Here is a 15,433-nt window from a genome sequence, read left to right on the forward strand (position 1 = left end):
AAAGGTAAAAATGCTGGAAATGCAGTCCTGAACTATGGACTGTGTAGGTAGACAGTCCTAATCCCTGCAGTTTTTGTCCCAAGACCCAACACTGGATCTTGGACAGAGTGTGTGCTGCTCCTTGTGTTATTTTTTATAACAGCTCCAGCCTTAGTTCTCTAGGCTTTTGGACCTCACACTTCTCTTTGAGAAGCAGATTGGACTCTTATGTGTAAAGTTTCAGACCACTGCCCAGCATCCATAAGCTTCAGTCTGCTCTGGGGTACCTTAAGACCCCAGTCCATTTATTCATGCATCTACTTTCTATGAGCCAAGTCTGATTCTGAGAGGTTCTGTGTTGTTAGAAATACTCTTCCTAGCAAAGAGAGAACCCCAGTAGCTCATTTGCTCTTATTGCCTTTCCAGCCCTCTCATGTTTTAAGAGTTTCAAATTTGGCCAGGGTGATAAATTCTGCTTGGTACATTTTGCGGAGGAAAAAAGAGAACAAGTAAACAAGGAGGGAAAGATATTTGAATTACCTGTCGTAGATGGAACCAGGGTACGCGTGCTGAACACCTCTGTTAAGACAAAAGGAGAAATACAAGGGAATGATGACCCCTCCGGCTTCATACGTTCCTCTGTCAGTCTCACCATCAAGACTCATGCTGCTCCAAACACACAGGGAAGAGACTGGCTCCTAGGTCCACACTCGTTCACTTGCACAAACCTATCTCTCTCGCTCTCTCTCTCACACACACACACACACACACACACACACACACACACACACACAGGAGATCCAAACAATCTGGCTCATTTTATACCTGACAGGTGACTGGCACCTGTCAATCACTGTCACTCATTCCTCAACCAATCCAGTGTTTGTGCACCTGGCACTCACACACCTCTTCACACTGCACACTCTTGTGCACTCAGCATCTGGCTGGGTATGTAACTTTTACCTCGGGCCTCTCGCTTTTACCTCGGGCCAAGGGATCAGCCTGACTTGAGCATGCGCTCACACGAAAGTGAGTTAACTGGTCCAAAGTTCAGCGCGATTAAGTGAACTACCCAAGGCCAGGGAGAATGCTGCCATCCAGCTCAACACTTACAATCTGAGACGCTAAGTGGGCCATTGCACCAGTGTCCATCTTAAAATACTTGTCCCAATAGCTTACAGGCGGCTTGCCCAATCTGCCCGTCTTCCAGCATGGCCCCCTACTCTAGTGGAGAATTCTTCTCAGCTCATAGTGCTTTCATCCTCCTCATTGCCAGGCTCTGCTTGCTCTGCTGAGGCCTGAAAAGGCTATCCAAAGGATTGCATACCTGTGCTTGGTGTCTCTCTGTGTCCCAAGGCCCAGCATTGCTTGGCCTGTTGTTGTAGCCACTGTGTATACTGATCCATGTGGCATTTTTTTTTTTACCTGCTGTGCCTTAGTTCCCCCAGGCCTCTCTTTGGAAATCAGATTGGATTCTCCCCTGCATAAGCCTCAGAGCACTGCTTGATCTCCACAGGCTTCAGCTTGGATAGTCAAGCCTGCAGCCCAATCTATTTATTCATGTATCTACTTTCTACAAACCAGGTCCCATCTGCGAGGTGTTTTAATGTTCCCAAAATGGAAATAGCTTCCCTAACAGAGACAGCTGGCCCCCAGCTCATTCACATTCATTGCTTTTCCTGCCCTCTCCAAAGACTTTGGTGAATTTCAGATTTAGCAAAGAATTAAGGAGAGAATTATCTGTAGCTGGGAGAGCCGTAGTAGACAGTGCTGAGGTACACATAAGTGGTGCTGCAATAGTCATAATAGGTGCTGCCGGGACACTCGTAGTAGGCAGTCCAGTGGTACTCAGACCTGTCTGTGCTGGGGTCCTTGTAGAAAGCAGGCTGATGGCAGCCATACTAGATGGCACTGGTGTACTCATAATAGGCGAGGTGAAGATATTAGTTCTATGTAGTGCTGGGGTATGTGTACTGGAACCTCCTGTTAAGACAAAGGGAAAAAACAGGAAGGGAATGAACAACCCTTTTTCAACTAGAGAGTTGAAAGCTTGTGGACAAGGTACCAAAGTCATTATGGTGAAAGTAAAATCAGAAGGCCAATCTGGGGTAGCCTGTTCAGAGAGGGAAGATCCAAGCAAAAGCAAGTGAAATGAGAAAAAAAATAAAGCTTTATATATCTCCATTCTGTAACTGCAAGGCTGAGAAGCAAGTGTACAAGATGGAAATGTCAGTGGCAAATGGGAGAGCAGTACAACCTATTGCCAGGGACTGGCAGTTCTAGTGTCGTACCTCTTGAGCTGGCTTGGGGAGCACGCACAGCACTTTGGGAGCAAGTCTATTTTAAGCCTGATGGGGCAAAGCTGTGCTTAACTTTTCTACAATGGGCATTTTCATTGAAATCTAAGGGATTAATTATAGCTGTCAACAGAAGTGTGCACCTGAGCCTCTGCTAGAGTGTGGCCTGAATTATTCATCTCATGTAGCTGGAGATGGACGTGCGCCCTCTGCCAACTGCCCATGGTAAGAATTTGGATCATGGCAATCCCCTTACCTTGCAAAAGAGACAGTTGAACCCATTTATATTGCCCCATTATTTTCCTAATGAATATGCTGAATTTTATGAATAAAAAGTGCTACTTTTCCCTTGGCTGTCGGCCTTCGTTAACACAGTACCAAACCGTTTAAGGTAAATGAGAAGGCACCATGTAAATTATTGTTATTTAGTAAACAAATGTGCTGCTTATGAAGTGTTACCAGGAGTACAAAGTATGGAAGAAAAAAGGGGGGGGGGGCACTAAAAGCCACTCATCTCTATGAGAACATACAGAGAATTGATTTGCTCAGTTAAAAGTGCCACATTTTCAAAGTACAACTACTTATAAAAAATGAAATGTATTCCTAATGCATTCAAACTTGTAAAAATATTCAATAATTTCACTATCAGTAGCACTCTTTTTGATCATAAGCATAAATTGTGCGGGCCGGGCCCCGATCCCGCCGCCAAGTGCGAGTCGGGGGGGGGGGGGCGATCCGCTGCCCGTCTTTGCGCACGTGGGCTGTGGCCAGCAGCCCGGGCACGTGGGGTCGGAGAAAACCGGTGGCGAGCTAGAATTAGTCACAAATGCGTAGTGGTTGATTAAAAGATTATTTACTTACACCCAAAGATGGCAGTGGTGTAGGCTGGACAGCTTTCCAGGTGCAGCTCCGCTTAAATCCTCGTTGGAGGACCACGACAAATTCTTTCCCACGGAGTTGTTTAGGCTCCGCGGGTTCGGCAATTCTTTCCCACGGAGTTGTCAAAGCTCTGTGGGCCGTCCGGTTCCCAGGCCCCGGAGTTGTTTCAGCTCCGTGGGTTCGGAAATTGGGTTCGGTTCCCTGGTCCCCCGGAGTTGTTAAAACTCCGTGGGTTCGAAAATTGGGTTTACAGGAAAGGGATACGTCTTGGATTGCACTCGGCGACGGGGAGAGGCTAGAGGCGGTTCGTTCTTTTGTTCCCCCCTCCGGAGTTGTTAAAGCTCCATGGGTTCGGTTATTAAGCCTCTATTGCCTGCTTAAGAGAGGTGCGTTGGGTCCGCAAGGGTCCACATCGCTTAGAGCTCTTCACGCAGCGCGAAGTCTCCTCCTCCTGGTGAGTTCTGTATCTCTCCAGTTTTCTTCTCTCTCCGGCTTGGGCGGAAGCTACCCAAGCCTTTTGTACGGCTAGCAAGCCAATAGCTAGCCGCCACGTATGCCTACATTTAGAACCGGCCAATAATGTGGAGTGAATCTAAATACAAATGGCGGGAACTCCTTTGCAACGTGCATCACTAGTATGCAGCAAAGAAATGCACCCTGCAAAGAAGCTACAAAACGGCGGGAAAGCCTTTTGCACCCAGAGCTCCCCTCCACAGCAGAGAACTCCACCATGCAAAGAAACTATAATTTGGCGGGAAAAATAATTTAGCGGTGCCGAAGCACACACAAACAAAAACCACAACTTTGGGTTGTGACAAAATATATGTAGGGTAGGCTCTTCAGATTAAACCATTAATTTAAAAAAATCTGTTGGCAAAGGCCAACAGAAGCAAATCAGAAGCAAATTCTAATTTAAACATTTCCCTCCTGTTGATTCAGAAGTATAAATATCTAAAAGAGAAATGACAAAAAGTACCTGAACAGATGACGCCAGCATCTTCTCCATGATGACAGTTGTGTGAGCCCCACCCTCTGTGGCTACACTGCTGGAGAGAGATTTCATCCCCTCTGCATACCACATCATCAAGGAAAATATTCCCAGTGCCTGGACCAAAACGGGCGCTTCCTGGTGCTGAAATGGCCCATCCACATTGAAGCTGCCTGCAGACAACGTGAGCATCATTTTGGTCCCATCCATCATCGCAAACTGTCCCCCAGGATCCATCATGATTAATTTCTACACGCCCCTCACATGCATGCCTTCCATTCACCAGTCGGAGCCTGTCACCTTTAAAAACACAGAACACAAACATGTTTTATTACAAGCTTACAAACTCTTACTGTCACTTGTATATTGGCATATTTATAACAGTAGCAACTATATTCCTGGCTCTTAATTTTCTTACTATTGCATGCCACCTATCACCTACTGAATTTGTGATTTTGCGATTTTCACGAAAACCACAAAATTGGTAGGTCCCTGTGAAAAAGTGTGGGGGATCATGAAAAACTGCAAACTTGACAAGCAAGGGGGGGGGGGGAGAACAGGGTGTGGGGAGGAGGAGCTCCAAACAGAAAATAGCAGGAAGCCCTGGTGTCCTGAAGCGTGGGGGGGGGGGGAGAAAAAGGGGCAGAGATTTTTGCAGCAGAGTGCAGTGCCCCCATCATGCCTCTGATTAGCTGAGGGGCCCCAGATGCATCTGTCAATCTCCAGGGAGGGGCAGGATTTCTGGGGTCCCTCAGCCAATCAGAGGCATGGTGGGAGGGGGGGCCACCATGTTCCGCCATAAAAATGGTGAACAGCATCCTGTTTGGACTGCAAAATTGGGAGGCAACCACCCTGAATTTAGTTGGACCCTATGTATAAGTAGGTACAAGGGTGATGCTCCAAAGTGTGTTTGTGGAGTACCTGTGCTGGAATTTGCCACAGTCAGGGTTGGGGCCAGAGTCAGACTCACAGCAGTCTCCTGTTCCCCTCTGCAATTTCTGCCCTCCTCTCTGTCCCTTTTTGCCCCCTTACTGCCACATTATGCTTTGGGAGGGAATGGAGCCTGAGTAGGGTCTAACTGCAGTGGGGGCAGGAAGGTTACAGGGGGAAGAAGTCGGGTGTGGGGAGCAGAGGAAAACAGGGTTGCTTGACTGCCACTCCCCCTCCAGCTATTATTTTCCCTGCTATAGCGATTGAGGGGGATGAATTCAAGACAACACTCTGATAATTAGATTCTACACCTGGAGAAATGTAACAAATTTGTAAACTTTCCATATATAATATCTAACTACTGGGGGGTCATCTTAAAGTCAGGATCATCTTGTATTTGAGCAAATACAGTACCATGTAGGAATTGTCTGCCTTGCTCATAAATCAATAAGAGCATGACAACAGTACTTACCTTAAGCTGCCTGTTTTCTACACAAAAGCCATCTTTTGTGGCTTGATCTATACTTTCCCCATTATTCACCTAATAAAATATTATCATCCCTGGTTATTTAAAAAAATGTCAAGTAAAAAAATCCCCTTAACATACGTGAGCACCTTTATTCACAGCTATGATTACACTGAAATCAGTGAGACTCTCTCGTGTGTTTTAATGTACCTGCGTGCTGAAGCATCTACCAGATTGTGCCCTTAAGTTGATTTTCTATACTACGCTGCTAATTCTTAGACTTCTATTCTCATTGTGGAGGAGCTTGTCACCGCTCTACTGTCACTGCAGAGGAAATGTCTCTTACCTTTCACTATTCCCTTCAGTTCTAACTAAAATGTTATTAATCATGTCTAAAGAATATTTCCTTTTTTAAGGAGGAAACTAATAAAATATGTATTTAACTTATCCACAGCAAAGTGTTAAATGCTGAGGGTGAGTAAGCGTGAAATTTTCCTGATGTTATATTAGGGTATAGTGAGTAAAACACAGGTCCTGTGGTTTATCAGATTAAATATGCTTACCCCTAAAATATTCTGATGTGATATACAGGTACAATTCTTACCTGAGAAAAATATCAGTAGACAGAACAGCAATATTTTTGTGGGACTGCAGTTATGCAGGTGCCAATCTAGATTAGGGCAATGCCAAAGAGATGATTTGTGTCTGCTAGACTATGCATCCTGAAGGAAAACATTTCTTGGGCTTCATTCACCAATCTTACAGATACACCCCTACGTGGAGGAATCCTATCACCAAAGGTGTTTAAAAGAAATTGGTTGGAGCTCATCCACATATTGTTACTTCCCTGTTTTAACACAATTATTCATACATACACTGAGAGGATAAAAACAATTCAAAACATATTCATCAGCCACAAACCTCACTTAACAAAAGGGCTGCTGGCCACAAATAATTATAATGTAGCCTAAATGCTAGTTGTGAACATTACCTGAATTCTTGTCACAAATTCTGGGACCCTTGCATTCCCACAGCTGAGCAGTGCCGTGCTATCCCATTTCTGATGATTCCTGTTTCTATTCTCATTGTGGAGGAGCTTGTCACTGCCCTACCCTCACTGAAGAGGAAATGTCTCTTACCTTTCACTATTCCCTTCAGTTCTAACTAAAATTTTATTAACTGTGTCTAAAGAATATTTCCTTTTGTAAGCAGGAAACTAATAAAATATGCTGGACCCAGTGATCTAACAAGGTCCCTTCCTACCATTCTCTATGATGAATATAACATGCATTCCCAAGGTGACTTTACTTCATTCACAAATGTAGGCAACTTCCTGTTCCCCACACAAAGATACTTGAACTATGACATTTTTCAGGGACAAAAAGTCTATTCTGCATAACTTGACCATAACAGGATTATTTATTATAGAGCCACTTAAAAAGGTTACATAGGTTACTCAAACTAAACAGATAATAAAGAAAAAGAAACAGACACAGACAAACGTAAAGCAAATTTGACGCAGGCATGTCTGCAATACTTCATTTGTTCTCGTTGTAATATGATAAACTGTATTATCATACCGGGGTGGGGGGGGGGATTGCAGGCATCTACCCTGGAGAACTTCGAAAGGAAACTAGACGTACACCTTGCTGGGGTTATTTGACCCAAGGGTCTTTCTTGCCCAGAGCAGAGGGGCTGGACCCGGTGATCTCACAAGGTCCCTTCCAGCCCTAAACTTCTGTGAATCTGTGAATCTGTCCAAATTGATGCTACAGTGCTGTTTAATTGTTGCACAAAGTTGCTGTTGCCTGAAGGTGAGCTCTCTCTGTAAAACCAGAAACAAGAAGCAAAACTGGTCGTTATATGTTTGCAAAAATAACTTTGTGAGAACATTAAGAATTTACCTGTGGAAGCCTGCAGGATTCCTGGACTCAACAGTAACGTCAAAATGAAGATCGTGCCAGTGTCCATCCTGCCAGAATTCCCTGTAGGAAGAAGCATCAGAATTTATAGGCTCCATCTAGAAGAGGGCATGGCTAAATAACTGGTTTGGTCTCTATGATGAATAAATATAACGTGCATTCCCAAGGTGACTTTACTTCATTCACAAATGTAGGCAACTTCCTGTTCCCCACACAAAGATACTTGAACTATAACATTTTTCACTCCCTGGAGAAGAGTACTCATTGTTATTGTTACAAAGTATTCCGATCGTGCTTTTGAAGAATGTGTGAACCTAAGCATACCTTTGGCATCTGTATGGTGTTTGCAGATGCTTTATTTTTCCTGCTTATTGCTGAAGGGGAGAGAGTATCTGCAAGGCAGAAGAGAAGGTTAAGTGGGCTTGCAAACAGGCCTCCAATATCCCTGGCCTTCCTCTTAAAGGGAAGCCCATCCTAATCCTTGAAGGGTCTCAGGGAGTACAACTGTTTAAATTCCAGATAGTTTCACCTTGTAATTCTGAACATGCTGCTCAATAACTTGTTAAACTTCACTGGAGAACCAGAGCGAGTGGGTATCCTTGCAAAAAAAAAAATCATAAAAATCTGTGAATTCTATATAATATCAAGTGAATCCTATGAGAATAGGTTGTTAACCTATTGTTTGACACCCAACATCAAGGACCAGGAGATTGCTTTTCATTTTATAGAATCATAGAAAATTAGGGCTCGAAGGGAGCTCAGATGGTCATCTAGTCCAGCCGCCTGCTCAAAGCAAGACCATCCCCAATGAGATCTGTTCAGCCGAGATCCATCCTCTTCGGAACTACCCTTCAGGTAGTTGAAGGCTGCTATTAAATTCCCTGTCAGTCTTCTCTTCTGCAGACTAAATAAGTGCAGTTCCCTCAACCTCTCCTCACAAGTCACGTGCCCCAGCCCCCTAACCATTTCCATTGCCCTCCACTGGACATCCAATTTGCCCACAACCTTTCTGTAGTAGGGGGCCCAAAACTGGACACAGTATTCCAGATGTGATCTCAGCAGTGCCAAAGAAAGGGAAATAATCACTTTCCTCAATATGCTGGCAACACTGGTATTAATACAACCCAGTGTGCCATTAGCTTTCTTCGAAACAAGGGCACACTGTTAATTCACATCCATCTTATTGTTCACTGTAACCCCCAGGTCCATTTCGGCAGAGCTGCTGCCTAGCCAGTTGATCCCCAGGCTGCACTGGTGCATGGGATTCTTCTGTCCTAAGTGCAGGACTTTGCACTTGTCCTTGTTGAACCTCATGATATTTCTTTGGCCCAATCCTCTAATTTGTTTATGTCACTGAATCCTAGCCTTTCTCCAACATATCTACTACACCTCCAAGCTTGGTGTCATCTGAAAATTTGATGAGGGTGCAATCTATCCCATCTTCCAGACCATTAATGAAGATATTGAACTATTGGCCCCAGGACTGACTCCTGGGTCACTCCAATTGATACTGGCTGCCAACTAGACATTGAGCCACTGCTTGCTACCCATTAAGCCCAACAATCCAGCCAGCTTTCTATCTATCTTACAGTCCATTCATCCAACCAACCCATACTTCCTCAGCTTGCTAGCAAGAAAGCTGTAGGAGATGGTACCAAAAGCCTTGTTAAAGTCAAGGTATATTATATCCACTGCTTTCCCCACATCCACAGAGCCAGTTATTATCTCATCACAGAAGGCAATCAGGGTGGTCAGGCATGACTTGCCTTTGGTGAATCCATGCTGACTGATCCCTGTCACCTTCTTCTCCAAGTGCATAGAAATGGATTCTTTGAGGACCTGCTCCATGATTTTTCCAGGGACTGAGGTGAGGCTAACTGGTCTGTGGTTACTTGGATCATAACAGGCTCTGCCCTTTTCACAGTTAAGACTGTGGCCATATCTAAACTTCAAGCTCACTGGGCCAGACCATGGCACCCTCAAACATATTGCATTGCTTTGTATGGTCTGCCACATAGACTTAAATCAATGAAACCATGCTCATGACACACCAGGGGTGAGTTAATTAGCAGGGTATGTTAGAGGGCAGGTATGGTAGTTTTGCAGTCTGAACATTGCTTATGTGCCCTTTAAACCTCAAATTCAGAGTGGGTAAATTAGAGGCTGAACTGAAACTAAGAAACAATTTGGTCTGAGCCCTTGTCTAGCACTCTGAGGCAAAGGAGGTGGGGGGTGGGGGGAAGGGAGGGGGAAGACTGTTTATGTGGACTGCATGCATCTGTTGATAATATTGAGCTTTTCAATCTCCATCTCCCAGCTTTTTCATACTGTCTGCAGCAAACTGAAAGCATTCACAGGTCGCTTTCATTTCAAACCAGGTCATTTCTTACACCTCTCTCTGTCCCCTGTTGAACACTGACAGATTGCAGCTTTGAAGCAAGCCAGCAGGGAGCTTATCAGAACACAAAGCTTATCAGCTCATCAAGAAAACAAAAGAAAACAAAAGCCTCTCTCTCATTAGCTTCAAGCTCTTCTTATCTGCAGGGTACATTTGCACTTGCAAGCCCCTAGCTTCTTGGCTGCAGCCCTGATTAGTTCCAGAAAGCCCTAAGTGGACACTGCTCTGTCTGCCTTTGTTCCAGTGAAATTGGTGACACACACGCAGACACCTCCCAGCATTAACTAGCATAGGGAGAGGAGGGCACAGGCAGATGCTGTCTGGGGCCCATGCCATGGGAGAGGGGCGGGAGGGGGGAATTCCTGCTTGAGCAGCAAGCAGGGGCAGGGGCACAGGGGAAGCCTGGCATATGTTGCAATCTGTCACCTCCTTCTCAGCCAGTTGGAGCTCTGGTTAGTGAGGAGAGGGGCGGGGCCAGCCCTGCTCTCTGGAGCAGACAGCTCAGCCCAGCCCAGAGCTGAAAAGCATGCTGGGGTGCTGGAGGATTCTGATTTAACTTAAACCAGGAAGGGGTCAGGGACACAAGTTCCATGAACTGGTTTGACCCAAATCAGTTAAGTCTGATACCGCATTCAACCAATTTATCTTAAACCAGTTTCAGCAATTTTGAACCTGGTTTATGAGCACTGAACTTATGTTCTGTTACAGGTTTAAATTGGTTTCTGATTACTTAAACCTGTTTATGTGTAACTTCTGTCCCTAGCCATACTAGTTAATTAAACCTTCCCACTACATCAAGGTGCAGTCCAGAGGGAAGGAGATTAATTGCTGAGGGGTAGAGTGAGGTGAGGCAAGAACATAAGAAAAATACCCCAGACTTCCTCCCATAGCGAAGTGATAATTTTATTAAAAATCTTCATTTCTGGATTTTTGTATGTTCTAAGAATTAGTGTAGCGTATTATGGAGACAGCCTCCTTTTGAGTCTGGACCATGTTTCCCCACGTCATGAGGCCAGACTTATAAGACACTTGTAAGCCTTTGGAGGAACTAAAAGGCTAAACTCAAAGTTTTAAATTGTACTCTGGAGGCCCGAGCTCAAAAACTTTAGGTTCTGTGGCACTTCCTTGAAGGCACCCCAGGCCTTCTTTGAGGGTTGATGAAACGGACACATAAAATATATAACAAATCCCATACTCTGTGGAAGAGTGCACCATGGTGTATAACCAGTGAGAGTCAAAAGAATACAAAAAGAGAAAGTACAAATGTCACAGTGAAAACAGTGCATAGCTACTTCCTTAGATGTACACACAGCCTATTGACTTAATACATTTTGGCTGTTATCTTTACCATTTTCCATGAAACCAGAGGATGGAAAGATTTAAAAGTGCATGACGAAGTTGTCAAACAAGTTTAGGGAGGTGTGATACATTTCAAAATCTATAGAAAATACACACAGGCAAAAGAGAGTAAGAACAAAAGCTGGCATTATATTGGAAGGAGGAAATATAATTGGGCAAAGGTCAGAGATACAGTTTGAAGACTCCCATGCAAGTATAAGGAGATTAATTTATACCTAGGGAATAACCAAGGCTGAAATAAGGAAAATGCTCAAAAGAGCAAACAAGTAAGATGATAGCTTTTTGAATACACCACTGTACTCCCACAGAAATGAGGAAATGTATGTGCCAACAACGTGACTGTTCACAGTTTTCTGACATCTTGATGAAACTCAAAACTATACCACAAGCTTGGCAGCCTGGGCATTCTTCCTAATGAACTGAGAACAACCTCTCAACCTCTTAAAACAAATAAATTAATAAGAACAAAAGCAACTCAGAAATGAGTCAAGCTGAAGGACTGCATTGTCCAGTTAATAAAATGTCAGTCAGCTCTATTCTTCGCTCTGCGCTTCAAAAGGTCATACTTGTTTGGAGAACAGAGAATTTCATTGCCAGGTAAAAACCTGCTTTCATGCAAGGGAGCAGCCCTAAACATGCAAGTGAGCAGCCCGCTGACTCGTGCACTGAGATTAGGCTGAGGGACAGCAGCCTACTGTTCAAGATGTCACCAATCCAGTCTTCCTCACCTGCAAGACCTAGGGCCTAAGTGCAAACATACCCCATAGCTTCCCCCTCAATGCAGCATGTTCAAAATTCTTCCAGGCACTGCAAGCTACAAAGGGAGTTCCAACCCAAGGCACACTATATTAATAAAAATTTTCCACAGCACACCTGTTAAGGCATTCCCCATCCTCATACCTATTGTAGCTCATTGCCATGGCAAAATTCAGCAGAACACTTGTTCATTTCTGACGGCACACTTTCGTGCTGCGGCACACTGGTTGGGAAATACTGACTTAGGGCATGTCAATACCTTAATTCAAGTGGTGTAACTAGGGTGGGGATGTGCGTGCAGGGTCTGACCCCGGGTCGCTTTCGTCGCTCTGCACGCAGTCTGTGGACAGCAGCCCGGGCAGGCCGGATCGGAGAGGGCGGGCGCCGAGCTAGAATTAGGCACAGACACGTAACGGTTGATTTTAAGATTATTTTACTTACACCGAGATGGTCGTGGTGTAGGCTGAGAACTTGCTTGAGTTGCGGTTACAACAAAAAACATGAACACACGTGGAGGTTGCAAGGCTCCACGCAGACAGAACACGAACAATCACGTGGAGGTTGCTAGGCTCCATGCAGACAAACTCCGGATGTCCAGGACAAGCGCGCATTAAACTCGTCGTTACGTCTTATAGTAGGCTCCGTTCGAAGACGGGAAGAGCTGGGCGGTGGATCAGGCCGCCAAACTCCTCTGAGCGACACACAGGGTTTCTATTACCCTGCCGCACACACCCAGAGTCCCCACGAGATGGATGCGGAGTCCTCTTCGGCTTGGGCGGAAACTGCTCAAGCCTCTTATACGGCTAGCAGGCCAATCGCTAGCCGCCATGTGTGAATAATTTAGAACTAGCCAATTGCGGGGCACGAATTTGCATACGACGAGCGGGAAACCTTTGCACCGTGCATTTCTGTGCTGCAAAGGAAATGCACCCTGCAAAGATCGCTGCAAAGTGGCGGGAACACTTCCCTGCACGCGGGTTCTCTGCACAGCAGAACTCCTCCATGCAACGAAGCTGTATACCCGCGGGGATAATTCTTAGTGCCAAAGCACACACAAAAAAAATCAGACCTCTGGGTCATGACAGGGGAGACCAAGGCGATTGCCCCAGGTGCTGATGTGGAGGAGGAGAGGCAAAAAAACAAAACAAAGGCTATTGCCACACACAGTAAATGCCAAAGTATGTCATGTAAGCACTACTTGGAACATGCAAAATACCATTGTCAAATTTTGAGTCAGAGGGGTTCAATATTACAGCAGCTCTGGGTACACACCAGTGGCAAATACATTATATTGTTTTCAGCATTTGGAGTGTATGGCCACAAGTGAATGGATAAGGAATATTATCATGGCAGCCCTGCTAAACACAGTTGCAGAGGATATACACACGGGCTTAACAGGCCAGTCTGCACTGCAAGGTGGATCTATCTCCCAGAGACAGAGACAGATCCATAACAATGAATGAGAGAGAGGGAAATATTTTGGAAAGAAAAAAAAAGTCAAAATAAAGTCTAAAGAAGGTGAAAGAATCTCATGGCAGAATGAAGCTGAAAGGTAAAAATTAAGAAAGAACTGAGAGAACTTTACATGGCCAAAATAAAATAAAATTAAAATAAAATACATAGAGGAACAAGAAAAATGAAATTGAAGACAGGGTTTTGTAAGGCTGGGGGCCAACCATGCTTTATGTGGCCTGCAAAGCCTCCATGTTGAAATGAGGCTGTTACATAGAAGACAGGAACAGGAAGTGCATGCTGTCCTCTTTGTCTTCAGCTCAGAAAGTGCAGAGAAGCAGTGTGTGCACGTGATGTGCAAGTGTAGCCAGGGCGACATGTTCTCCATGCTCAGGTGCTAAAGGTGTATGTGCATTCTCAGTGGAAATGTGCAACAAGGCAGAGCGCACACTTAGCAAATTTGCAGATGGAACCAAGTTGGATGGTATCACAGACGCTCTGGAGAGCAGGGCAGGATCCAGAATGACCCGAATAGATTGGAACGGTCTACAATCAACCACATGAAATTCAACAAGGACAAGTGCTAAGTGCTGCACTTGGGCCAAAATAATTTCATGAACAAATACAGACTGGGGAATGACTGATTAGGCTGCAGTATTGAAGAGAAGGACCTGGGGGTTACAGTAGACCATCAGCTGAATACAAACCAACAGTGTGCTTTTGTTCCAAAAAAAAGAAGTCAACAGGGTTGTATTAGCAGGAGTGCCACTTGCAAATCAAGGGAAGTGAATCTTTCTCTCTATTCAGCACTGGTGGGACTCCACCTGTAATGCTGTGTCCAGTTTTGGACTCCACATTTCAAGAAGGATGTGGACATATTGGAAGGAGTCCAGCAACAACGATTAGAGCTCCAGAAAATATGATTTATAAGGAAAAGCTGAAAGAGCTCAGGTTATTTAGTCTGGAGAAGAGAAGACTGATGGGGAACCTGATAGCAGTCTTCAAATGCCTGAAGGGCAATTATAGAGAAGATGGAAATGCAGGCAGGGGACAGGACTAGGAGCAATGGATTCAAGTGGTAGCAAAGGAAATTTAGGTCAGCGATTAAAATTTTCTGAATGTGAGGGTGGTCAAGCACTGGAACAGGCCACCCAGGGAAGCTGTGGAGTCTCCATCCCTGGAATTTTCAAGACATGGTTGGACAAATACTTGGCTGGGATCCTTTATCCAGGAGTGATCCTGCCTTAAGCAGGGGGCTGGACAAGATGACCTTGTGACATCCCTTCCAGCTTTACTTTCCTATGATCCTATGGGAACATGACCTCAGAAGGGGAAGCTAGCTTACTACTCATCTTACCTACTGTAGAAATGTTTTACCTGGATGACTGTTTAACCTTTATGGGGTGTCTTTAATCCTTTTGATCTAATTCCAAAGCCAACCAATGTGCACATGCATAACACTCATTCGAGATGTTTTCCAATTTTCCATAGTAGCATCAGGAAAACCCTTGTATTTTATAGGAAAAGTGATCTAAACTATTTTTATATATAATTTTGACCATATGTTCAGGAAAAGAATCCATTCAGGTGTTTTTATAAGAATTTCTCCATTTATAAAAAGAAAACATCATGTAAAAAGACATGTTACTTGCAAGGTATAGTTTTTGCATATTATTGTAGGTGCTGGAAAGCTGCTAATTATTTTTCTTGACCTTGGGCAAGTGTCATTCTGCTACAGGCATTCCCTGCAGCCCATGCCTTAGATGCTATAAACTGGGAGATGTTGGGTGTATGGAGTATGGAATCAGTATACCTCAACTATCCTAGGAAGTTGGATGACTGTGAGGACTATAGGCAGCTGGCAGGCTTTAGACTTTTTCACTTTGCAATTTTGACAATTCAGCTTTCTTCTGTCATACCAAAGACAACACAAGAATGTTAGAAGAATTTCTGAATCAAACATCAGTGACTTACAGCCTTGAAACAGCTGGTTATTTAAAACTAAGT

The sequence above is a fragment of the Alligator mississippiensis genome, chromosome 6, assembly GCF_030867095.1.
Source record: "Alligator mississippiensis isolate rAllMis1 chromosome 6, rAllMis1, whole genome shotgun sequence".
Lineage (NCBI taxonomy): Eukaryota > Metazoa > Chordata > Crocodylia > Alligatoridae > Alligator > Alligator mississippiensis.